A 25,559-nucleotide genomic window follows, 5' to 3' on the forward strand; every position below is an offset into this window, starting at 1 on the left:
ACTGGGGGCATGCCTTTGTCCTCGATGAGCCAAATTTAGTTCTCTTTTCTTCCTGATTGTCAGGTCCTGAACTGCTTTCCTCTTTCACACCTTTCTTTCATGACGTTCTGCCTCACCTTGGTCATAGAGAAATGGAGTTGGCCATCTATTGACTGAGACCTCCGGAACTTTTTCCTCTTCTAGAGCTGTTCTTTTTATTTTTATTTTTTTTAAATATGGTGCTGAGGATCAAACTCAGTCCCTTACATGTGTGAGGCAAGCAATAGCTCTACCTTTGAGCACAGAATCCTAGCCCTCTAAATTGTTCTTGTCAGATTTTTTGGTCACTGCAATGAAACAAACTGACTAAAACACACTCGAATACTGAGCTACATCCCCAGTCCAGAAGCCTTTATTTCTCAATTAAAAAATTAACATTTGGGGGTTGGAGTTGTGGCTTAGAGGAAAAGGACTCACCTAACATGCGTGAGGCACTGGGTTAGATCCTCAGCACCACATAAAAATAAAATAAAGGTATTGTGTCTACCTACAACTAAAAAAATAAATGTTTAAAAAAATTAACATTATGTAATAGTAAAACCATGGGTTTTTACAGATAATTACTCTATGAATTCAAAGAAACTTTTATTAGTTATATGGGTTTCTTTTTTTTTTTTTTTGGTGGTACTAAGGTGTGTCCAGGAAGCAGTAACATTACATCCTCAATCTGGAGCCTCTGGGATTGAATGACACTGCCCATCACCTATAGGGCAAAGGGACTAGGTAGGGTAGAGAACCCAGGGCCTTCTGTATGCAAGGCAAGCGCTCTACCAACTGAGCTATATCCCCAGCCCAGTTATGTGGGTTTCTATTAAGCCATTCTGCAGAAAAATTGAACAATTGCTAATAAAAAATATACAGTTGTTTATTCTATTTAAATAAATGGAATATATGTGTATGTATACAAAATAAATATTAGTATGCATTTGAGGTTATTTTAATTCTTTCACTGTGCCATACTTTCTCACTGTTGACATCAGATTCACCATTTTAGGTCAGGAGCCATTTTATCTAGAGGTTCCAAAGTTTCAATTCTGAAGTAAAGCTGCTTAACTTCCCACAAGAACACATGCCTGCTATCAACCCCACCCCAGCTTAACTCCTAAGCAGCTTATGAGATTCCTCTTGTGAGCTATAAAGCTGCTTTGTGAGTGCCAACAGGCTGCTGCTCTCCTCAGAGGGACAGCCTTGTTGGTGTGCCTCCTGTTAATGACAATAAATCTCTTGTGTAGGATTCTGGTGTGTGGTGTGGTCTTTGGACTTTGCGTGGACTCTGCAAGTGTCCTTTCACTCACAATATAAAAAAGAATTACTTCTAAGAAAAATAAGTAGGACTGAGGGTGTAGCTCAGTGATGGAGTACATCAGACTCTGGGCTACATTCCCAGCAAAACACACACACACACACACACACACACACCACATTTTTAATTGAAATGTGTATTTAATAATAAACAAATAAATGGTGAGATGTTGAGCTGCCCCTAGAGCTGAGGATGTCACTCAGTGTAGAACACTTTCTATGTGAGGCCCTAGGTTCAATTCCCCGTACTGATAAACAAAAAAAGTAAGCCACCCTTTGTAAAGGCAATTCCTGACTGAGTGCTGCTACAGAGACTGGGCAGGATCGATATGGATGGTCTGGATGCTCTGCTCCCCACAGTTGTCTGTCACCAGTCATCTTGGGGTACCTGAGGACATAGCTCTGAAGACCCTTAGAGCTAAGCACAGAGTGAAGTCTAGTTACTTCAGAGATGTTGATTTTTCCTTATCTCTGCCTGTACCTGCATATCTGAACATCCAGCATCCTCAAACCAGTCTCTCCCCTACCTAGTCCCTTTGCCCTATAGGTGATGGGCAGTGACATTCAATCCCAGAGGCTCCAGATTGAGGATGCAATGTTATGCTTCCTGGACACACCTCTATGGCTCACTCACATCCCAGATACATCAGGTCCCCAACTTGGGCCTCCCTGTCCCCTTTTGGCAAGTGACTGTGCTGTCCTCTGAAGCTGCTTGATACTAGCCTTTATTCCCTTCCCCACAAACTTCTTCCATCAGCTAAATATATTATAATATTATAGTCTAAGGACTATAATATTATGAAAATTAAAATTATAGCAAATACAAAATGCTAATCCTACTATCAGACAACATCTTGAGTATTTTGTCATTAAGCATTCTTAGAAAATAATTTTTAAAAAAACTTATTTAGTTGTCAATGGACCTTTATTTTATTTATATATATGCAGTGCTGAGAATTGAACCCAGTTCTCACACATCTTAGATATGTACCATAAATATACTATTTCTTTTCCACTTTTGTTATCATAAGAAGCTATGATGAGCTAAACCCAGTGGCATGATCCGGTATTCCCCCGTTACTCTGGAGCCTGAGGCAAAAGGATCACAATTCCAGTTCAGTCTTGGCAATTTTGCGAGACTGTCTCAAAATAAAAAATAAAAAGTTCTGCGGCTGGCGCTGTGGCTCAGTGGTAGACTACTCGCCTAGCACATGCAAGGCCCTGCATTCGATCCTCAGCACCACATAAAAATATATAAAGGTATTATGTCCAACTACAACTGAAAAATAAATATTAAAAAAAATTGGGCTGGGGATGTGGCTCAAGCGGTAGCGCGCTCGCCTCGCATGCGTGCGGCCCGGGTTCGATCCTCAGCACCACATACCAACAAAGATGTTGTGTCTGCCAAGAACTAAAAAAAATAAATATTAAAAAATTCTCTCTCTCTCTCTCTCTCTCTCTCTCTCTCTCTCTCTCCTCTCTCACTCTCTCTTTAAAAAAAAATTAAAAATAAAAATAAAAAGTTCTGGTAATGCAGCTCAGAGGTGTATAGTTTAGTGGCATTACCCCTGGGTTCAATCCCCAGTACCTGGGGTAAAAAACAGAAACAAAAACTACACACAGTTGTGATGAACATTTTTATGTCTAAAACTTTGTATCTTTGATGATCATCTTAGAATAAGTAGAACTATTGAATAAAAGAGTTTCAAATTATTTCATTTATATTAAAAGTTAATATAAAGAAAATTTTAAAAGCCCCCAAAGTGAAGGAAATGTTCCAAACATCATTGTAGTGATGATGCACAACTTAAATTTTATATCCAGTTTCTCTCATTTAATTTTTTTTTTGTGTGTATGTGTGTGTGTGTGTGTGGTACTGGGAATCAAACCCAGGGCCTCACACTTGCTAAGCAAGCACTCTACCCACTGAGTTACATCCCCAGCCCACTATTTAACTTCTAATGAGAAATTTTCATGTCACTAAATATTATTTGAATATATTTGTAGTGACTACATAAGATCTGTGTTTATTTTATTCTTTTCCAAGTCATCTGATACTTGGTTATTTAAAATTGTTCGATATTGGCCAGGTATGGTGGCGCATTCCTGTAATCTCAGAGATCTGGGAGGCTAAGGTAGGAGGATTGTGAGTTTGAGGCCAGCCTGGGCAATTTAGTGAGATCCTGTCTCAAAATTTAAAAATAAAAAGGGCTGGAGATATAGCTCAGTGGTAGAGCACCCATGCTTTAAATCCCTAGTACTATAAAATAAATAAAATAAAGTTATTCACTATTATAAATATACTTTAAGGGAAATGTTCATACATACATTTTGGGCTAATGAATTCAAAAATATAAACATTTTTCAATCTTTTAAAAAACTGTGGTATAATATACCTAACATAAATTTATGTCTTATTCATTTTTAAAATTGTTTTTAGTTGTCAGTGGATCTTTATTTTATTTATTTATATGCGGTGCTGAGAATCGAACTCAAATGTCTCACACATACTTGGCAAGCTCTCTACTAATAAGCCCACCACCCCAGCCCTGTCTTAGACATTTTTAGGTGTATAGTTTAGTGGCATTAAGTACATTCACATTTTTGCAAATCCAAATTCTAACATTTCTGGCAAGTATCTGCCCTGTGCTTAGCACCTGAGGCTGAGCAGGAACAGAGAAACCAACCTTCAAGTTTAGTGAAATATCAAGGAAGGGTTTGACTTCTATCAGGCCTCTTCTGGTTTAACAATTTCCTAAGACATGTGCCACCAGCCTCTTCCTTACTTCAAAGCTTTCTCTAAACACAATCATTCATGTTCTCACCAGTGCTGCTTATGTGCATATGAGATTTGACAGATAGGGATAAGTTGCTGATTATCTTCACAGGCAAATGTGCACAGGTCCTTCCAAGTCTATGCTCCACTCAACTCAGTCTCAGCACTCTCTTTCACAAATTCCTGGCTAACCATAAACCTTTGGTCCAGCAGGGAGCAAAGGACTTACAGCCACACAGATTTAGTCTTTACCACTAGCATTTCCTTCTCTTAGAAGGCATCAGGGTTCTCCCAATCTAGAAAGTCTTCTGGTAACCCTTCTCCTCTGAGTGGCTGCCTATTTTGGGCCTCCTAGTAGCGACCCCTCCCAGCTTTAATCACACAACACACTACAATCATTCCCTGTTCTCCACTTTTAATGTCAATTTCTCCAGGAGGGCCAATACTATATTTATCTTTAATGTGCCTAGAATGCATATCACTTTTGATTTGCAGCAGGCATAAATGCTTACTTATCAAAAAACTCACACAACAATTAAAGCCCAGAATTATAGAAAAGCCTGCCACTATTTGCATAGTTGGACTCAAATGACACCAATAATGCACTTCCCTAAGGAGACTATTAAACCCTTAAACCTTTAAAAAGAAAAGGCACTATTTAGTTCCACACATAATCTTTATGGAGTAAGCAGCTCTAAGCACACAGGACCTGATAAACGTTTATTGAATAAAAGATGGAGTCAAACGTAACAAAAGAATCTGCAACACGCACATATTCAGAGTGACTTTCTCCCTGATCATACCTAATACCATGCTACATATGCAATGTAATGTAGCAGTCCAGAATCGAAAAGGAAGCTGAGAGTTACTCACTTTATCCCTTTGGACGAATCATTTGTCGTTCCCCAAGGGAATAATTTTATTGATTGCAGGTTTTCAACGCTGGACCTTAACTCGCACACTGTTTTTATCCCAGCACCCCGATTACAAGATCAGATTATATTTCTTGATTATTCACCAAACTACCATGCTTTTGCACAGGTTTCCTCCGAAATCCAGAAGGGCCGTTTGGCATAGTGGAATCAAGAAACACTGTGACCTACTGTGATTTTCCCCCACCCCAGCCCTGGAGGAGTCCGAAGACCCAGGTCCGGGCGCTGGCTCCCGGTGAGCGCTTCCGTCCGCGGCGTCCTGTCACCTGCCTCGCGGAGCAGGGCCGCAGGACAACTCTGCGACGTCCCAGAGGCCTTGGGCAGCACAGCGCAGGTCCCCGACCTGACACAGTCAAACCCTTCGCAACTGCAAAAGGCAGTTGTGCAACCCGCTCAGCGAAAGCGCACGGGATACCTCCGGAACAGGATTTCGGGGATCCCCGTGGGGACTCTCAGCTGGTTACCGGCGGCGCCCACCCACCTGTCAGAAGACCCGCCCAGCTCCGGGTGCCCGGGATTCTGGGCGCTTGGGTCTCGGGTCCTCCTCTCAGGGGCTTCCCGTTCGCTGTGGTGCCTAATTCTGGCTTCCCCGGAGCTCCACTTCGGGTGCTTCCGGATTCCCGGCACCCTGGGGTTCCAGGCGCTGATTTGGGGCGCGGCCAGGCTGGGCAGGGCGAGTGAGAGCACCACCAGTACTTCCGCCCTGCACCCGGCCGACAGAGCGCCCCTAGCGGGGACAATCACCAGGCCACCCCGGGAATCAGGTCCCGCTGCGTGGAAAGAGGGTCCCTGTTTCCATCTCGAGGCGTTCAGCACTTTGTTACAGTTTCATTTTTCAGGCGGGACTTTGCCAATTAGGATATATACAAAGTTAAAGTTTGGGAGAGGGTGAACGAATGGTGCTGTCATTTAACTGAGAAACAAGGTGGGGTGGGGGATGGGGTCGGGGCGGGGGCGGTGCAGAGGGAAGCTAGTTTCAAGAAAGTTTGGGATCAGGGAAACAGGAGAAGGAATGCTTGTAAAGTAGGGCTTGAAAGTAATTGGAGACACTCAAGAGAGGTAGGTGTTGGATGCTGGAGATAACTCTGAGATTCACTGAGTAGGAAGTAATGTGAAAGAATCAAGATTCCCAAGATGTGGAATAAAATGAGAATGGGAGGGATAGAATAGAGAATAGGGTGGAAAGGATTGGAGTTGATCTCTGACTTCACTGAATATTATCCAGGAGTTGTGGATAATACTTTACCTGGAGTTCCAATTTCATCATGTATGACTTACCTTATAAAGTTGTGTAAGAATAAGTTTAGCTGGGTATGGTGGTGCTCATCTATAATCCCAGCTACCTGGGAGGCTGAGGCAGGAGGACTGCAAATTAAAGGCCAGCTTGGACAATTTAGTGAGTTAGTGAGATTCTTGTCTCAAAATAAAATAGTGCTGGGGATGTAGCTCAGTGGTAGTGTGCTCCTTGGTTCAATCCCCAGTACAGAAAGAGAGAGAGAGGGAGAGAAGGAGAGAGAAAGAAAGAAAGACCTTCCCTGGATATTAAAAAAAGGAAAAAAAAAAAACCTAGCAAAAACCAAACTATCCCCTAAAAATGAGAAATTAAGATATGCCTAGGTAAACAAAAGCTGAAGGAGTTCATTGCTAGTAGATGTGCCCTATGGGAAATAATAAAGGTAGTTCTTTTCCTTGAAATGAAAGGATACTGATAGGGGACAGATGTGATAGGAACATGAGGTTAAGGGAATAATTCTATAAAATGGGCCCATTGTGCTGACCCTCACATGCTTTTGCCTTTTTATTTATTTATTTTTAAATATGTTTTTAGTTGTAGATGGACATAATACTTTTATTTTATTTGTTTATTTTTATGTGGTGCTGAGGATCGAACCAGTTCTTCATACATGCAAGGCAAGCACTTTACCACTGAGCCAAAACCCTGGCCTATTTATTTATTTATTTTAGTTTGTTTGTTTTGGTACTGGGAATTGAACCCAGGGTGCATTACCACTGAGCTACATCCCCAGCCCATTTTACTTTTTATTTTGAGAGAGGGTCTCTCTAAGTTGCTAAATTGCTGAGGCTCACCTTGAACTTCTAATTCTCCTGCCTCAGCCCCAGCACATGCTTTCACTTTTAAAAAGCAATTTACCTGAAGCCCAGTCTGGCTTAAGTTGACAATACATGTTACATTCCTGAGCAAACTACCTGTTATCTGTAGGAGAAATGCTGATTAAGAAGAACTTAAGTCACCCTGAAGGAGGGGGCTTCTGTGACCCTTACAGACTGTTATGCCAGATTCGTGGGACCCCAATAGACTTCCAGGAGCTGAATCTGATGCAATCACACAAGAGTCTTTATTGCAAGCTGGAGCCTGGACTCACAGGGAGTGAGTCCCGGTCCTTTGCAGTGAGATTTTATAGGTTTTTGGGGGGTTACTCTCTGCGTCACAACATCACACATACCATACCGAGGGAAAGTCAAACAACAAGTCTTAGCATTGATTAGCACATTCACTGGCGGGAACAAGTTGGGTAGGGGTGATTGGTTAGTACAAGAGGGGGATTCCTTTGAACTGATTGGTTTAGGCCATGAGGGTTGTACATGCTAAACTACATGGTTTCCCAACATGTTATCAACCACCATAAACTACTTGGGGGTCATCTTGCATTCCAGGTATTTTCCCTGTCTCATGCTGATTGGAAGTTGCTAGGGGGGTTGCTATGGGTCCTCACCTAGCCTAACTGAATCAGGGACACCTGTCGCCTCAGACCTCTCCTGTAATTTACAGACAAACAACTCAGCAGGATGGGTATGTGCTTTGGAGTGCTCTGTAGGTTTTTCCAAGGACAAGGGTCACTCCCCCTTCCTTGGACAGGCTTTGCTCTGAGGTACAGGCTGATTTCTCAAAAAAGGAGTCACATTAGTTTCTCAAGACCAGATCATGGAACTCAGGGAGAGTTCCAATTAGAAGTGGTCAGTATGGGCCAAATGACCTAGAGTTATCATGACAATGGGAACTTGAAAGTCTGAGATTATCCTGCTGTCAGTCAAAAGTCAAGAGGTGGACCGGGGTGGGACTCCCTGGAAACTTCCTTGGGACCCTCAATAAAACTGGAGGCAGAGGTGTGCTGTCCTTCTCTTGTCTGAGAGGACCCACTTCCTTCTTTGAGAGTGTTCCCCTTTTCTCTTTCCTATCACTTCTAATAAACTCATGCCTATTATTCTGAGCAACATTCCTGAAATCCTTCTGACTCCATAGCAAGAATTGGGGTTTAAAGGGGAGCCTTTGCACTGCCTGAGTTTCCTGGAAGACCCAACTGCTATAATAATACATAGAAGCTCCCTCCTTTAGGGTGACTTAAGTTCTTCTTCTTAGCCAAATGAGGAAATAAAGAACACTGGAAAAGATAATTAAATAAATATAAAAGTCAACAATACCATATTTGTGATTTGTAACTCCTCTTTTTCTTCATACAATTTAATAAACATATGCAAATACATAAAACAATAATTACAAAGCTATGTTAATGGGCATACAATGTATTAACGTGTAATTTGTGATGATAACCCATAAAAAGGAAGGGATTGGAGCACAATTTTTGTATGCTTTTATATGGATAGTCATATGCTAGACCTTGTTAAAACAATTATCAGAAAATTAAAAATGATTAAAGTCATAGAAAGTACTATCTTTGACCATACTTGAATGAAGCTAGAAATCAATAACAGACATTTACTGTTGGAAATAGTAAATATGTGGAAATTAAATAAGCACACTTAACCTATTTCAAAGAAAAAATAATAAGAGAAATTAGAAAATATTCTGAGAGAGGCCGGGCGTAGTGGTGCATGCCTGTAATTCCAGTGGCTTTGGAGGCTGAGGCAGGAGGATCGAGAGTTCAAAGCCAGCCTCAGGAATTTAGTGAGGTGCTAAGCAACTCAGCGAGACCCTGTCTCTAATAAAATACAAAATAGTGCTAGGGATATGTCTCAGTGGTCGAGTGACCCTGAATTCAATTCCTGTTACCTGCCCCCCCCCTCCAAAAAAAGAAAATATTTTGAGAGAATAAAAAGAAAAACACAACATACTAAGCTGGGTGTTGTGGTATTCATCTGTAATCTCAGTAAACCAAGAGGCTGAGGCAGGAGGATCACAAGTTCATGGGCAGCCTCAGCAATTTACCAAGACCCTCAGCAACTTAGTGAAACCCTGTTTCAAAGTAAAAAGTAAAAAATAAAAGGTCTGGCCCTGATGTATTCAGTGATAAAGAGCCCTTGGGTTCAATCCCCACTACCAAAAACAAAAAACAATATAACAAAACATATAGATTGTAGCAAAAAAATGCTCAGAGGGGAAATTTATATATGTAAATACTTACTTTAAAAAAGAAGAAAGAGGGCCAGGGTTGTGGTTCAGTGGTAGAGCGCTTGCCTAGCATGAGACAGGCACTGGGTTCGATCCCCAGCACCACATAACAATAAAAACAAATAAAATAAAGGTATAGAAGAAGGAGGAGGAGGAGGAGGAAGAACCCAAATCAACAATCTACCTTAAGGAGGCAGGAAAAGGAAAAAAATAAAAAATAAAAAGAGCACATGCCTATAATTTCAGCTACTTGGGAGGCACAAGCAAAAGGATCACAATTTGAGGTCAGCCTGAACAATCTAGTAAGACTGTCTCAAAATTAAATAAAAGGGGTGGGGATGTAGCTCAGTGGTAGAACACGTGCCTAAAAATTTAGAGGCCTTGGGGCCAAACCCCAGAACCGCAAGGAAAAAAAACAACAAACTAAACCCTGAGTCAGTGGGAAGAAGGAAATAACAACTAGAGCAGAGACAATGAAATAGAGGATGTGAAAAGTAGAGTGGTGGCACATACCTCTGTAGTCACAGTTGCTCAAGGGGCTCAGGCAGGAGAATTGCTTGAGCCCAGGAGACTGAAGACAGCTTGGGCACATAGCAAGACTCCATCTAAGAGAGAGAGAGAGAGAAAGAGAGAGAGAGAGAGAGAGAGAGAGAGAGAGAGAGAGAGAGAGAGAGAGAGATCCACAAAAGTTTACACTGTCAAGAAAAAGAGAGGGAGAGGGAGAGGGAGAGGGAAAGGGAGAGGGAGAGAGAGAGAGAGAGAGAGAAGACTCAAATACTAAAATCAGAAATGAAAGTAAGAATATTACTACTGAGCTTTCAAAAATAATAAGGGTTAAAAAAGAGTCCTCTGTGAAAACTATACATCAACAAATTTAGATAACCTAATTAAAATAAACACATTCCTAGAAACATACAAATAACTACAATTTATTGAGGAAGAAATGGAAAGTTGTGGGAGACCAACCTTGCACGTGACTGGGTCACACTCCCCAGCTGGGTGCTGAGGCACTCAGTCACAGAAATGTGGCAGAGCTTTCCCCACCCTTCTTGGGTTCCAGGGTCAGTGTCTTGTGCATGGGTGTGTCTTGCTATAGCCCCATGGGTGGAGCTATGCTCACCTGTTCCTTTGTAATCTAACCCCTTGCCCTGTTTAGGATAGAATCTTCCATGGAAGTGCCTTGTGTGTGTCCCCTTCTCTTACTGTGGCCTACCCAGATGTCAGTCAACCTGCTGACAGTGGACATCATGAAGATAGACTCAGCCCCCTGAAACCTCACCCCTTGCCTCATTTGAATAGCTTCTCCTCAAAAAATGGGGACAGCTCTAGCTCTCTCTTCCTGTGGACCCTTAAGGTCACAGCGACCCCAAAGAAAAAGGTATTTGTGTCCCTTGTGTGGTTATTTTGCACAGCCCAGTCAGCCCAGTTCAACTGGAGTAAACCCTGAGCCTTTTAGTCTCAAACAAAAACCGGGCAGAAAGTATAAAAACTATATACAAGTAGAGACAGTGATTTGAAGGAAGAAAGAAAGAAAGAAAGAAAGAAAGAAAGAAAGAAAGAAAGAAAGAAAGAACTGAGGAAAGGAAAGCGCAAGATCAGATGGCTTCATTACTGAATTCTACCAAATCTTCAAAGAAAAATGTACCTGACACATAAAAACTGTCAATTTCACTTGAAATTTTAAAGAATAAGCAGTGGAACAAGTTGAAAGTTTTTTGGACATCTCAACTCTTGAAATTATTGTAATTTTAGAATATGAAAATCACTGACAATTTTCATTTTTGTGGAAAGTAACATTGTTTAAAAAACTGTAATACCCTGTCAAAGTCAAATGCAGTGGTACGGTATAACCCTAGGTACTCAGGAAGCTGATGTAGGAGGTTCTCAATTTCAAGGCCAGTTTGGGTTACTTAGCAAGACCCTATCTTAAAAAATAATAAAAGGGCTGGTGATATAGGTCAGTGGTAGAGTGCTGGCATAGCATGCCTGAGGCCCTGAGTTCTATCTCCAGTACCCAAAACAAAAAACAAAACAAAATAAAAAACTAAAGAAAATATAAGGAACCATAAGACATTACAAAAAGATCTAAATTATTGAGGATGTGGGATATAGCTTAGTTGTAGAACACCTGCTTAACATGCAGTGGGCCTTTGATTTGATTTCTAACATAAAAAAAAACAAGAAAATGAAATAAACCAACCCCTAAATTGTTATTTTCAAGGAAAAACTAAAAATTCACATATGTCAACATTATGTTATTATGTTATCACAGCAGATTCATGCCAGAATTCTCCTTTGTTGTAATTGAATTATGGGTTAGACATTCTAGAATGTGGTGAATATGATAATTCCTTTGTTGTGTAGACTCATAGGTTTCCATAGTTTTTTGGTCCAAGTTCAATGCATGAGTTTTATCTGCATTTAAATGTAAAAATATCAAAAAGGACATCTTCTAGCATCCAACATTGTTAGAGACTTTTTTACTGATGGAAAATTCTGGAAATCTGAGGTTTGGGACCTTGGTGAGAAACTCCTTCTCTCTCATCTCACAGGTGAAGTGGCATATGGGTTTTCTTGCCTTTGCCTAGGAGCTAGATACTTGCATCTCTCAGTGCTTCCCACCCAACTGCTGGAGTTACTCTTTCCATCCTGGGTGACCTGGGTTTGGAGATCATTTCTAGGGCAGGCCTGCACTTCTGTCATCTTTTGGTAGAGCAATTGCTGGTAACACCAGTGTTGGGTATGGAAAATGACAAACCCCAAAATAGTGTGGCCTGGGAAGAAGATGTAGGGAAGAGGAAAGCAGCACATTGATGGCATTGATCCTTTCCTAGTTCATTCTTTCCCAGTGACAGAACAATCCCTAGAAGGGGAGCCGAAGGATTGATCCTTCCCCAAATAAATCTTTTCCCAGTAACAGTACAATGGACCCTGAAGGGAAAGAGATAAACACTAAACACTGACCCCAGACCCTCCATTCTTCTCTAAATAAAAATACTGCCCAATAAAAACAAATTTTCAAATTCTCACATCCCTGTTTTTTAAATATTTTTTTTATTTTTAATTTTTTTAATATTTATTTTTTAGTTGTAGTTGGACACAATATCTTTATTTTATTTATTTATTTTATGTGGTGCTGAGAATCAGACCCAAGGTCTCGCATGTGCTAGGGAAGCGCTCTACCACTGAGCCACAATCCCAGCCCCTTTAATATTTTTTTAATTGTAGATGGACACAATACCTTTATTTGTTTATTTTTATGTGATACTGGGGATCAAACTCAGTGCCTCATGCATGCTAGGCAAGTATTCTACCATTGAGACACAACCCTGGCCCTCACATCCCTGACCACCCACCCTAGATTCCCTCATTTTGCCCAATGAAATAGACCCCAAATTCCAAAGTACCCAAACTGACAAGCTCATCAATTAAGTCATCTCTCAGTGTAAACTATATAAGCATAGACTCCCCCTTGGGCTGATGGTTCATTTTCTATCAGGAGAATGGGTTCATCAGAGGTGTAATTCTGTTCCTGAAAAAAGACTTTGACTGATCCATGACGTTTGTATCTGGCCCTGGGCCTTTTGTGCTAACAACCAGTCCAGTTGAGGGAGGGATGGGTGGTGAGAGGTTGATTAATAGGTACAGAGGTGCATCTGGTTAGGAGGGATAACTGCTAATGTTCAGTAGTACAGTAGGATAACTATGATTGACAATAATTAATTGAATATTTCAGAACACCTTGTAGAGAGGATTTCAAATGTTCTGATACAAAGAAATGACAATTTCTGGGCTGGGGTTGTGGCTCAGTGGTAAAGCACTTGCCTTGCATGCATGAGGCACTGGGTTCGATCCTCAGCACCACATAAATATATAAAAGAAAGGTATTGTGTCCATCTACAACTAAACATTTTTAAAAATCTTTAAAAAAGAGAATTGACTGCTAAGAGCCACAGCCAAGTAATAAGATGCATGGCACTTTTGGTTGTAAGTTGATGCCAGCTAGCCATTGAGATGATATGATTATGTTAAGATTTGCATTCATATGGATATTGGACTCCTTCTGTTCACCTCGGCCTGCTACAGGACTCATGGAGAGTTCCCATTGGTTGGGGAAGTACAGTAGGAGGGAATTCCGGGGGAGGAACTTGTGTTCCCAGTTCCGGGAGAACGCAACCGCGTGGGTGGACCGGTTTCTTCCCGGACGTGTACGGGGTATTGTCGGCATTTTCAAAAATAAAGTTTTGTTCCTGCTTGAGTGGCTCATGATTCTGTGCCCAGCCAGACTGTGGCAATTGGTGGCCCATGCGGGGGACGCCTGAAGCTTGGAGGTTCTTGTTTTGATTTATTTTGTTTTTGTTTCAAGCTCCCTAGCCCTAGAATTTTCTCAGGCAAACTGGGAAAAATGGTTGGCTCAAGGTTTGAAGTTATTCGGCCCTGATAAAGAGAAAATTGATACAACCATTCTCTGTTCCGTTTTTGTTTCATTCTGTTTTGGCTTTGTTTCATGCTATCTTATTGGGTTGCGTTACCTTTATAGTAGATTAGAATCTAGTAAAAAAAAAAAAACCCGAAAGACTGTTAAGTAAATTGTTAGAGGTCCAGACTATGGTAGAAAACATGTTAGATCAAGCAAAAGAGAAGGTCTCTCGAGCTAGTCAGACAGAGGAAAATTTGAAGAAAGAAAGCTTAGAGGAAAAACAGCCATCAGGTGGAGAATTACAACAGGAGGCTGCTACTAACTCCGTTCTATCACCAGAGGGCGTAATTCAACCAACAGCTCCATCTACAGCTGAGCGGCCCTCAACTCCCGTAGTTGATGGATGGAATCCTGAGGCAGGACCCCAAAGATTAGCATGCCCTGTACTTGAGCAGGCAGGAGGGCAACGAATTCACCGTGCTTTAGATTTCAAAAGAGTAAAGCAATTAAAGGAGGCTGTAACAACCTATAGTCCGCAAGCACCCTTTACCATAAGTATGGTCGAATCTATTACCAACTTGGACATGACACCAGCAGATTGAGCTAACATGTGTCGATCTGTGCCAAATGGAGGACAATATTTGTTATGGAAGGTTGCCAATGAAGAATTTTGCATGGAGACAGCTAGGCGAAATGCAGCAGCCGGTTACCCTCAAAGAAATCTAGATATGTTATTAGGAAAGGGACCTTATGAGGGTCAAAGACAACAAATTGAATATGATCCTGGCATATACGCACAAATTGCTATAGATGCAGTTAGGGCATGGAAAACTTTACAGGGGCATGGAGATTTACAAGGTCAATTATCTAAGGTAATACAAGGAACTAATGAACCTTACGCTGAATTTATAGATAGGCTTATTCAGACAGCTTCTAGAATATTTGGAGATACAGAACAGGCAATGCCATTTATAAAACAACTGGCTTATGACCAACCAAATCATTGCTGCAGAGAGGTCATTAGACCATGGAGACATGAAGATTTAAACACATATAATAAATTATGTAGAGACATTAATGAACAAGGGCAAGTCTTAGCAGCAGTACAACAGGCTTTAGATGCCAGGCCCAAAACATGCTATAATTGTAATCAAACAGGACATTTTTTTTTTTTTATGGCGGGGCCTTGCTCCAGAATTCTAAGGGCCTTGGTTGCAATTCACCTATAGGGGCCTGCCCAAGGCTCTAAACAATATTCCTATCTGCCACTATCATGCCAAGCACCATGGGATCTGCTGGATCATATGGACCAGTGGCACAGCAGCTTGTACAGCAGGCTAGACTTGTTGCTGAGCCTTCTGTTCTGGGACCCTCAAAAAACTAGCAGATTTTTGAGTCACTTTGTAGATGAGCCAAAGTAGTACACCCAAACAAGGGATGTGTTCTTCGCAAATCAAGGTGGGCCCAATAGGCATTGTACTTCTTTCTTGGTTGAAGAAGAGGACAGATGGGACAACTTACCTTCATCTTTGAAGGACTACCTCTATGCCTCTTGGACTTGACCCCCAGAAATTTGTAGTTGGATTTATTTCTCTGACATAGATGTCTTACCACTAAGTAAAGGGTGGTTGCCTTTCATGCTCAGTAGGTCCATCAGCATACTGTCATCAGTGTAATGGACAGGGAAAGGTGAACTAAATAATGACATAGGATTGGAGAGTTGATATACTTATGAAGGTGGGCAGTGAAGGTGTGTGTATCCCCACTCCGGGACAGAGGAAATGGCCTTTTTGTCCTCTTTATGTCTCCAGCGGAGGCATATGTGTCTCAGCATTTGCCAGCTGAGAGGGAATTGCTTCTGGTGGGGCTTATGGAAAGAGATGGAGGAAAAGGTATTCTTGAGATCAGTAGCTACACACTGGGTATCAGGGGCTGTGTTCGTCTCAAGCAGTGAAACCCCATCTGGCACAGCAGCTGCAACTGGAATCATCACTCGGTTAAGCTTCTGATAATCCACTGTCATTCTCCAGGACCCATCTGTTTTCTGCACAAGCCCAGCTGGAGAACTGGGTGGGGATGTGGTGGGAATCCTCACCCATCCATTTTAAAATCCTTGATGACGATGCCCATCTCTTCGATCCCTTCTGGGATGAGGTATTTTTTTTTTTTTTTGGTTGTTCACAACATTACAAAGCTCTTGACATATCATATTTCATACATTAGATTGAAGTGGGTTATAAACCCCCAATTTTACCCCAAATACAGATTGCAGAATCACGTTGGTTACAGATCCACAATTTTACATAATGCCCTATTAGTAATTGTTGTATTCTGCTACCTTTCCTATCCCCTACTATCCCCCCTCTCCTCCCCTCCCTTCTTCTCTCTCTACCCCATCTACTGTAATTCATTTCTCTCCTTGTTTATTTTCTCATTCCCCTCACAACCTCTTATATGTAATTTTGTATAGCAATGAGGGTCTCCCTTCATTTCCATGCAATTTCCCTTTTCTCTCCCTTTCTCTCCCATCTCATGTCTCTGTTTAATGTTAATCTTTTCTTCCTGCTCTTCCTCCCTGCTCTGTTCATAGTTGCTCTCATTATAACAAAGAAGACATTTGGTATTTTTTTTTAGGGATTGGCTAGCTTCACTAAGCATAATCTGCTCTAGTGCTATCCATTTCCCTGCAAATTCTATGATTTTGTCATTTTTTATTGCTGCATAGTAGTCCATTGTGTATAGATACCACTTTTTTTATCCATTCATCTATTGAAGGGCATCTGGGTTGGTTCCACAGTCTAGCTATTGTGAATTGTGCTGCTATGAACATCGATGTGGCAGTATCCCTGTAGCATGCTCTTTCAAGGTCTTCAGGGAATAGTCCGAGAAGGGCAATAGCAGGGTCAAATGGTGGTTCCATTCCCAGCTTTCCCAGGAATCTCCAAACTGCTTTCCAAATTGGCCACACCAATTTGCAGTCCCACCAGCAATGTACAAGTGTACCCTTTTCTCCACATCCTCGCCAACACTTGTTGTTGTTTGACTTCATAGTGGCTGCCAATCTTACTGGAGTGAGATGGTATCTTAGGGTGGTTTTGATTTGCATTTCTCTGACTGCTAGAGATGGAGAGCATTTTTTCATGTACTTGTTGATTGATTGTATATCCTCCTCTGAGAAGTGTCTGTTCAGGTCGTTGGCCCATTTGTTGATTGGGTTATTTGTTATCTTATTGTCTAACTTTTTGAGTTCTTTGTATACTCTGGATATTAGGGCTCTATCTGAAGTGTGAGGAGTAAAAATTTGTTCCCAGGATGTAGGCTCCCTATTTACCTCTCTTTTTGTTTCTCTTGCTGAGAAAAAACTTCTTAGTTTAAGTAAGTCCCATTTGTTGATTCTTGTTATTAACTCTTGTGCTATGGGTGTCCTATTAAGGAATTTGGAGCCCGACCCCACAATATGTAGATCAGAGCCAACTTTTTCTTCTATCAGACACAGAGTCTCTGATTTGATATCAAGCTCCTTGATCCATTTTGAGTTAACTTTTGTGCATGGCGAGAGAAAGAGATTCAGTTTCATTTTGTTGCATATGGATTTCCAATTTTCCAAACACCATTTGTTGAAGATGCTATCCTTCCTCCATTGCATGCTTTTAGCCCCTTTATCAAATATAAGATAGTTGTAACTTTGTGGATTAGTCTCTGTGTCCTCTATTCTATACCATTGGTCCACCTGCCTGTTTTGGTACCAGTACCATGCTGTTTTTGTCACTATTGCTCTGTAATATAGTTTGAAATCTGGTATTGCTATACCGCCTGATTCACACTTCCTGCTTAGAATTGCTTTTGCTATTCTGGGTCTTTTATTTTTCCATATGAATTTCATGATTGCTTTATCTATTTCTACAAGAAATGCTGTTGGGATTTTGATTGGCATTGCGTTAAACCTATAGAGAACTTTTGGTAATATCGCCATTTTGATAATGTTAGTTCTGCCTATCCATGAACAGGGTATATTTTTCCATCTTCTAAGATCTTCTTCTACTTCTCTCTTTAGGGTTCTGTAGTTTTCATTGTATAAATCTTTCACCTCTTTTGTTAGGTTGATTCCCAAGTATTTTATTTTTTTTGAGGATATTGTGAATGGAGTGTTTTTCCTCATTTCCATTTCAGAAGTTTTGTCGCTGATATACAGAAATGCCTTTGATTTATGCGTGTTGATTTTATATCCTGCCACTTTGCTGAATTCATTTATTAGTTCTAGTAGTTTCTTTGTAGACCCTTTTGGGTCTTCTAGGTATAGAATCATGTCATCTGCAAATAGTGATAATTTAAGTTCTTCTTTTCCAATTTTTATGCCTTTAATTTCTTTCGTCTGTCTAATTGCTCTGGCCAGTGTTTCGAGAACTATATTGAATAGAAGTGGTGATAGAGGGCATCCCTGTCTTGTTCCGGATTTTAGAGGGAATGCCTTTAACTTTTGTCCATTCAGAATGATGCTAGCCTGAGGCTTAGCATAGATAGCTTTTACAATGTCAAGGTAAGTTCCTGTTATCCCTAATTTTTCTAATGTTTTGAACATAAAGGGATGCTGTACTTTGTTGAATGCTTTCTCTGCATCTATCGAGATGATCATATGGTTCTTATCTTTAAGTCTATTGATGTGGTGAATAACATTTATTGATTTCCGTATATTGAACCATCCTTGCATCCCAGGGATGAATCCTACTTGATCATGATGCACAATTTTTTTGATGTGTTTTTGTATTCGATTCACCAGAATTTTATTGAGGATTTTTGCATCTAGGTTCATTAGAGATATTGGTGTGTAGTTTTCTTTCTTTGAGGTGTCTTTGTCTGGTTTCGGAATCAGGGTGATGTTGGCCTCATAGAATGAATTTGGAAGAGCTCCCTCTTTTTCTATTTCCTGAAATAACTTGAAAAGTATTGGTATTAATTCTTCTTTAAAGGTTTTGTAAAACTCTGCTGTATACCCATCCGGTCCTGGGCTTTTCTTGGTTGGTAGTCTTTTGATGGCTTCGTCAATTTCATCCATTGATATTGGTCTGTTCAAATTGTGTGTATCCTCCTGACTCAGTCTGGGCAAATCATATGACTTAAGAAATTTATCGATGTCTTCACTATCTTCTATTTTATTGGAGTATAAGGATTCAAAATAATTTCTGATTATCTTCTGTATTTCTGAAGTGTCTGTTGTGATATTGCCTTTTTCATCCCGTATGCTAGTAATTTGAGTTCTCTCTCTTCTTCTCTTCGTTAGCATGGCTAAAGGTCTGTCGATCTTATTTATTTTTTCGAAGAACCAACTTTTAGTTTTGTTAATTTTTTCAATAGTTTCTTTTGTTTCAATTTCATTGATTTCCGCTCTGATTTTAATTATTTCTTGCCTTCTGCTACATTTGCTGTTGTTTTGCTCTTCCTTTTCTAGGGCTTTGAGATGAAGTGTGAGCTCATTTATTTGTTAGTTTTTTCTTTTTTTGAGGAATGACCATCGGGTGATGACTTTTCCTCTTAGAACTGCTTTCATTGTGTCCCATAGATTCCGATATGTTGTGTCTGTATTTTCATTTATCTCTAAGAATTTTTTGATTTCCTCCTTTATGTCTTCTGTAACCCATTGATCATTCAGTAACATATTGTTCATTTTCCATGTGATGTAGGATTTTTCCTTCCTTCTTTTATCATTGATTTCCAGTTTCATTCCATTATGATCAGATAAAATGCATGGTATTATCTCCACCCCTTTATATTTACTGAGGGTTGCCCTATGGCATAATATATGGTCTATTTTTGAGAAGGATCCATGTGCTGCTGAGAAAAAAGTATATCCATTTGATGATGGTTGATATATTCCATATATGTCAGTTAAGTCTAGGTTATTGATTGTGATATTGAGTTTTATAGTTTCTTTATTCAACTTTTGTTTGGAGGATCTGTCCAATGGTGAGAGAGGTGTGTTGAAGTCACCCATAATTATTGTGTTGTGGTCTATTTGATTCTTGAACTTGAGGAGAATTTGTTTTATGAATGTCACAGCACCATTATTTGGTGCATAAATATTGATAATTGTTATGTCTTGTTGGTGAATGGTTCCTTTTAACAGTATATAATGTCCTTCTTTATCCCTTTTGATTAACTTAGTCTTGAAGTCGATTTTATTCGATATGAGGATGGCCACCCCTGCTTGCTTATGAGGACCGTGTGCATGGTATATTTTTTCCCATCCTTTCACCTTCAGCCTGTGTATGTCTTTTCCAATTAGAGGAAGGAAAGGTATTAGAAGGGAAGGGAAGGGAAGAAGTCACTAAAGAGAATGAGAGTAGGCAGGTAGAATTCAAGGAAGGGGGGATAAGAAAAATGAAAAGACAAAAGAAGAAAGAAATAGGAACTAAAAAAAGAAAAAATTTTAAAAAAATAATAATAATTAAAAAAAATTAAAATTAAAATTAGAATAAAAAAATTTAAAAAAATTAAAAAAACAACAAGAAAGAAAAATGAAAATGAAAGAAAAACCCAAATCAAAAACAAAGAGAAAAGAAAAAAAGAAAAAGAAAAAAAAAGCCTAATAAATGCAGTCTTAGAGTTTGATTAACTTCTCTTCCAGTAGGTGGCGCTGTGCCCACCAGGTCAAGTTTCTCCTGTCAATACGCGGGAACCAATCACTGTGCAGCAGCTCCTCCCAGACTGGGCAAGTCTCCAATCCTGAGTGTCTAGGGCCTCCTCTTGTGTCTAGTCACTTCCCACTTTTCCTCTAGCCAGGCCCCTCTCACCACAATACTGGCTACACACCAGGTCTGCTGCTCCCGGGAGCCCTGTTTTCATGAACGACTGGGCTCACTCTTCCAGTTTGCCATTCCCTCAGACCCTAAGTTTTTAGAGCTTGGGGCTGAGAATCCTCAGCGAATTTTACTTGCCCTCTGGTAGCCCTCCCCCGTAGCTGGTGCAAGAGACCTCAGCAGTCAGCCCTGGTGGGAGCGGTAGTCCCCCGCCGCGGGTCCCGCACCACCTCTGATTCCCTCGGGCTGGCTGTAGCACTTACGGGAGAGCTGAGAGGGGCCCTTACGGGAGAGCTGGGAGGGGCCCTTAAGGTTTCCCCGATGTGTGGAGAGGGAAGGCTAGGGGATTACACACCTGTAGCCGCAGGTTTCAATGAAGTTATCTCCTCCGCCGCAGTCTGATGATGTCAGTTCTCTGCCATAGTGGTGTCTCTTGCAAATGGCGACAGTTTGTTTCCCTTTGCCGGGCGACCAATGCAACGGGTGGGTCCTTACTGTCTCTCCAAGCCCCATTTCAAACCTCGGTAGACATTTACCTCCGTAGGATGAGAAGGGCTGACCAGTTGTTTCAGCCGGATGGATTAATGCTGAGTCACAGCTGTTTGTCTGCGGGAAGCAGCCAAATGGGAGCTTGAATTCAGCCGATCAGGGCTCAGTGTGTGTTCTCGGATCACTTAGATTTTAAATTGTCACTCATCTTATCAGCTGTTTCATTTAACTCGGCAGCTCACTCGCTCGGTGAAGAGTCTGCTCGTAAGTTTGGTTTTTTTATGTTATCCCATAACTCTTGGATGTTTTTCTCATGATTTTTTACCAGCCTTTCTGAGTTGACTAGACTCTTTTCAAGATGATATATTTTGTCTTCATTATCTGACGTTCTGGCTTCTACTTGCTCCACTCTGTTAGTGATACTCTCAATTGAGTTTTTAATTTGGTTTATCGTTTCCTTCATTTCTAGAATTATTGTTTGATTATTTTTTATAATCTCTATCTCCTGATAAAGATGCTTAACTTCTTCTTTTATCTGTTTATGTAATTCATTCTCAATGTGTTCTTTCACTGCTTGAATTTGCTGTCTTGTATCCTCTTTAAGGTTCCATTCCATCTGTCTAACGTGTTCCTTGAGTTCTTTATATGACCATTTTTCTGATGACTCTAGGTCCTCCTGAATATTTAGGCTGTCCTGCATTGTTTGTACTCCTTTTCTTCCTTGCTTTTTGAAGCTGCTCATGTTATTTCTTGTTCCGTTTGACTGATGAGTTACTGTTTACTCCTATAAATTTATTAGATGCTGTAGCCGCAGGTTTCAATGAAGTTATCTCCTTTGCCGCAGTCTGATCAAACAGGACATTTTAAAAGGAGTTGCCCCATAGGTGGAGGGTTTAACAAAGCTAGGTATCAAAGGAATAGAATACCAGGTATTTGCCCATGATGCCATAGAGGGAAACATTGGGCTAATGAATGCCGTTCTCAAACCACCATAGAGGGTATTCCGTTATCAAAAAACGGACAAGGACCAAGTGTTTACCCACGATATCGTGGAGAAAGGCATCAGGCTCCATTGCCAATAAACGGACTGGAGGGCCCAATGCCCTGAGGCCCCAAACCACAAATATATGGGGCAATGGAGGAACCCAGCAGCACCATCAAGGTGGTGCCCAGGACGCATTATCCATTAAATCCCTCATCAGACAAACTAGAGGGAGCGCAGGGTTGGACATCTGCGCCTCTGCCAGAGCAGTACTAACTCCAGAGATGGGAGTTAAAATCATTCCCACAAGAGTAAAAAGGACCTCTTCCCCAGGGAACAGTAGGCTTATTATTGGGACGCAGTTCTTCTACACTAAAAGGACTTATGATAAGTCCTGGGGTAATTGATCCCGATTATGAGGGTGAAATAAAAATTATAGCTAGTTCTCCAAGAGGTATATCAGTAATTTCACCAGGAGATAGAATAGCACAGTTATTACTAATACCCAGCCTGCATGATAAATTTTCCAGTTGTAATGTAGAAAGAGGTTCCAAGGGATTAGGCTCCACAGGTGTAGATTGGGCTATGCTGTCTTTAAATTTAGATTCTCGCCCCATGCTAAAATTAAATATTCAAGGACATGACTTCAATGGGCTACTGGACACAGGTGCTGACCTTAGCATCATATCTCGTCAAGAATGGCCAAGACATTGGCCATTACAACAAGCCACTCAAACACTTTGAGGCCTAGGAGTGGCAACTAATCCCCATAGAAGTGCAATGTTATTAGATTGGAAGGTTCCTGAAGGATGTGAAGGAACTATATAGCCCTATGTATTGGAACATCTTCCTATAAATTTATGGGGACGAGATGTCCTAGATCAATTAGGATTGACAGTAACAAATAACATCAATCCTAACGCGCCCACTACTAGGACTAGACAAGGCTTTAGGAAAGAAAAAAGATTAAGAGAACAAGAACAAGGTATGACAGCACCAATTCAAATAGATCAAGAAATAAATAGACATGGATTGGGTTTTCAGAAAGGGCCACTGAGACAATCAAAATTATTTGGAAATCAGAAAGACCAGTGTGGGTTCCTCAGTGGCCCCTGACTAAAGAAAAGATACAAGTAGCCCATGACCTGGTCAAACAACAATTAGCGGAGGGACATATACAACCTTCCGTATCTCCCCATAATACTCCCATTTTTGTCATTAAAAAGAAATCTGGTAAGTGGAGATTATTGCAAGATTTAAGAGCCATTAATAATGAGGTGGTTATTATGGGGCCTGCTCGATCAGGGATTCCCCAATTGTCTGCTTTGCCAAAAACCTGGTATGTTTTAGCTATAGATATTAAAGATTGTTTTTTTTCAATTCCAATTCATCCCAAGGGTAGTCCACATTTTGCATTTACTATCCCTGCACTAAATCATGAAGGTCCTGATCAGAGATATGAATGGAAAGTACTCCCTCAAGGGATGGCTAATAGTCCAACTATGTGTCAAATTTATGTTAACAAAGCAATCCAGCCACTTAGAAATCAAAATCCTGAACTACTAATATTTCACTATATGGATGATGTGTTAATGGCACATAAAGATAAAAACACATTGCTAGAATGTTATGCCACACTTACAAATTTATTAAAAAATTATAATCTAGAGATAGCAATAGATAAAGTACAATTAAATCTTCCAATTAATTATTTAGGAGTTCTATTATCCTCAACCATGGTCCGTCCACCAAAAATTCAAATACGAGTAGATCAACTCAAATCACTTAACGACTTTCAAAAGTTATTGGGAGACATAAATTGGATAAGGCCTTATCTAGGCATACCAACAGGAGAGTTGGGACCTTTATTTGATATTCTAAAAGGTCCATCAGATCCAAATGCACCCCGCATGTTAACGCCTGAAGCAAGAAAAGCATTAAAAATCATTGAGACATATATGGAAAATATGCATTTGGATAGAATTGATATAAGTTTGCCTTTATTATTTATTTTACTACCAACAAAAAAATATTCCTACAGGAGTATTTTGGCAAGAAGGTCCATTATTGTGGATACATTTATCTTATTCTCCTAACACTATTCTTACTAGATATCCTGAGGCTGTAGGACAATTAATACTCAAAGGAATAAAAGCAGCAAAGGGAGTGTTTGGGATTTCTTCCAATAAAATTATTACTCCATATACTATGGATCAAATTGATGAGTTAGCTAATGAGTTAAATACTTGGGCAATAATCATGTGTAAATCTAGTGTTTCATTTGCTAATCACTTACCATCTAATCCTTTGTTGTCTTTTTGGTCTAAGCATCCTGTAGTTTTTCCAAAAATGACAAGAAAAACCCCTATCATGAATGCTCCAAATATATTCACTGATGGGTCAAACAATGGTACAGCAGCAGTAGTTACTCCTGATCAAACTTTTACATTTTTAGTACCCAAACAATCAGCTCAAAAGGTAGAGCTTAATGCAGTATTACAAGCTTTTGTGATGTTTAAAGATTCTGTATTTAATTTATTTTCTGACAGTCAGTATGTAGTTAATGCTATAATATCCCTTGAAGATGCTGGTAAGATTTCCCCTTCCTCTGCTGTTTTCTCTTTGTTTTCCACTATACAAAGTCTAATCTGGGACAGAAAAGATCCATTCTTTATAGGACATATCAGGGCACATACAGGATTGCCTGGAGCCCTTAGTTTGGGCAATGAATTAGAAGATAAATCTACACATGACATACATATTTTCTCCACAATAGAAGAAGCTATAAATTTTCATAAAAGGTTCCATGTCAATGCTAATACTTTACAAAAGCGTTTTAAAATAACTAAAGAACAAGCCAGACATATAATAAAACAATGTCAAAATTGTGTGACCTTTTTACCACAAGTTAATCTTGGAGTCAATCCTAGAGGACTGATACCTAACCATATTTGGCAGATGGACGTCACACACTTGCCAGAATTTGGAAAATTAAAATATTTGCATGTTACAGTTGATACTTCTTCTGGATTTTTGATGGGCTCCCTTCATGCTGGAGAAAAAACTAAAGATGTTATAGCTCATGGCTTACAAAATTTTGCCCCTGTGGGCGTTCCAAAACAGTTAAAAACAGATAATGGTCCTGGTTATACTTTTACCTCTTTTAAACAATTTTGCTCATCATTTGGCATTACTCACATAACAGGAATTCCATACAATCCACAAGGACAAGGCATAGTTGAAAGAGCTCATCAAACTATTAAAATGTACTTATTAAAACAAAAGGAGGGAATTGGAAAGGGGTATATATCCCCCAATGATAAACTTAAAATAACCCTTTTTACTCTAAACTTTTTAAATTTGGATTCATCAGGGCTTAGTGCTGCGGAAAGACATTTGTATCCAAAAAATGTACATAAGCCTAAGGTACTTTGGAAGGATATTCTAAAAGGACAA

General features: G+C 40.2%; 1 protein-coding gene across 4 annotated transcripts in view; it reads right to left on the reverse strand.

Moving 5' to 3' along the window:
* Positions 1-5,745, reverse strand: part of PARP4 (poly(ADP-ribose) polymerase family member 4) — a 94,657-nt gene extending 88,912 nt beyond the window's left edge. For 3 of the 4 annotated variants that reach the window (XM_081292095.1, XM_081292093.1, XM_081292096.1), the window contains exon 1: positions 5,531-5,745. The gene's annotated coding sequence lies outside the window, so the exon portion shown is untranslated. The other variant, XM_081292094.1, reaches the window with a different exon arrangement.
* Between the last annotated feature and the right edge of the window lie 19,814 nt (positions 5,746-25,559).

This window comes from Spermophilus citellus (assembly GCF_964194105.1).
Source record: "Spermophilus citellus genome assembly, chromosome: 1".
In the NCBI taxonomy this organism is placed as follows: Eukaryota; Metazoa; Chordata; class Mammalia; order Rodentia; family Sciuridae; genus Spermophilus; species Spermophilus citellus.